Genomic DNA, 1,924 nt, shown 5'->3' on the forward strand with positions numbered 1-1,924 from the left:
GAGGTGGAGGTTGCCGAACTGCATCACTGTACTCCAGCCTGGGTGATAGAGCAAGACTCCATCTCCAAAAAAAAAAAAAAAGAACAAAGGAAATGCCTTTAAATGTTTAAATGTTAGGAGCTATCATTCCTTAATTAACAAAGCAAAGTTTCTAAGAGACCCCAGAAAGGTAGCATATCATATTTTCTGACTATAAAGAAATTAGTTTAGAAATCACTAACAAAGGCTGGCCACAGTAGCTCACACCTATAATCCCATGGCATTGGGAAGCTGAGGCAGGAAGATCGCTTGAGGCTAGGAGTTTAAGATTAGCCTGGGCAGCATGCATAGTAAGACTCCCATCTCTACAAAAATTTTTTCTAAATTAATTGGACATGGTGGTACTCCCCTGTAGTCCCAGCTACTCCAAAGGCTGAGGTGGGAGGATCCCTTGAGTCCAAGAGTGAGCTGGGATTGCACCACTGCACTTCAGCTTAGATGACAGAATGAGACCCTATCTCTAAAAAAATAAAAACTTTATTTTGTTTTTATCACAGTTAGTGATAAAAGAAATCACTTACAAAAATTTGTGGAAATTTCAAACACTTATGTAAATAACTTATGGATCAAAGAAACTACCATAATGAAAAATTTTAATTTAATATTTATTTATTTATTTATGTATTTGAGATGGAGCCTCACTCTGTCGCCCAGGCTGGAGTTCAGTGGCGCAATCTTGATTCACTGCAGCCTCCGCCTACCGGGTTAAAGCAATTCTGCCTCAGCCTCCCAAGTAGCTGGGATTACAGGCATGTACCACCATGCCCAGCTAATTTTTGTATTTTTAGTAGAGACAGGGTTTCACCATGTTGGCAGGGCTAGTCTCAAACTCCTGGCCTCAAGTGATCTGCCTGTCTTGGCCTCCCAAAGTGCTGGGATTACAAGTGTGAGCCACCGCACCTGGATGAAAAAATTTAAATAATATCTGTACAAAAAAATACAAAAATTAGCAGGGCATGGTGGCACATGCCTATAATCCCAGCTACTTGGGTGGCTGAGGTATGAGAATCGCTTGAACCAGGGAAGCAGAGGTTGCAGTGAGCTGAGATTGCACCACTGCACTCTAGTCGGGGCAATTCATTCTAAAAACAATAATAATAATATATAACCTTAAATGTTTATATTAAAAAACAGGGGCTAAAACTTAATGTGTTACATTTCCTGTAAGAAGTTAGATAAAGAGGGGTCTCATGGGATAACTTGCTCTTGGGAAGAAGCGCTGTGGTGTCAGACTGCAGGATTAGCCCATCCATCCTCAACAGCAACTTGGCCAATTTAGGGGCCAAGTGCCTCCAGATGCTGGACTCTGGGCTAATTATCTGCACCTGGATATAAAGGATGGGCATTTTGTTCCCAACATCACCTTTAGTCACAGTGTGGTAGAAAGCCGTTGAAAGCAGCTAGGCCAAGATGCTTTCTTTGACATGCACATGATGGTGTCCAAGCCACAACAGTGGGTAAAGCCAATAGCTGTAGCAGGAGCCAATCAGTACACCTTTTATTTTGAGGCTACTGAGAACCCAGGGGCTTTGATTAAAGACATTTGGGATAACGCGATGAATGTTGACCTTGTCATCAAACGGGGAACCTCAGTTGGGTATTTGGCACCATGGGCTAATCATATCGATTATGGCCTTGGTTATGACAGTGGAACAAGGGTTTGGAGGGCAGAAATTTACAGAAGATATGATGCCAAAGAATAGTCGAGGACTCAGTTCCCGTCTTTGGATACAGAGGTCAATGGTGGAGTAGATCCTGACACTGTCCATAAAGGTGCAGAGGCAGGAGTGAACACGATTGTGTCTGTCACGGCCCTTAATGAGGAGTGAAGACCCCAACCTGTTAAGAAATGTTTGCTCAGAAGCTGCTCAGAAACACTCCCTCC

The 1,924-nt window shown here is 42.8% G+C and overlaps 1 pseudogene; it reads left to right on the top strand.

Annotated features, from left to right (window-relative positions):
* Positions 1–1,377: 1,377 nt before the first annotated feature.
* LOC108299567 lies at positions 1,378–1,923 on the top strand (annotated as a pseudogene).
* The last annotated feature ends 1 nt before the right edge of the window (position 1,924 follows it).

The sequence above is a fragment of the Cebus imitator genome, unplaced genomic scaffold (genome assembly GCF_001604975.1).
Source record: "Cebus imitator isolate Cc_AM_T3 unplaced genomic scaffold, Cebus_imitator-1.0 Scaffold23, whole genome shotgun sequence".
Taxonomy (NCBI): domain Eukaryota; kingdom Metazoa; phylum Chordata; class Mammalia; order Primates; family Cebidae; genus Cebus; species Cebus imitator.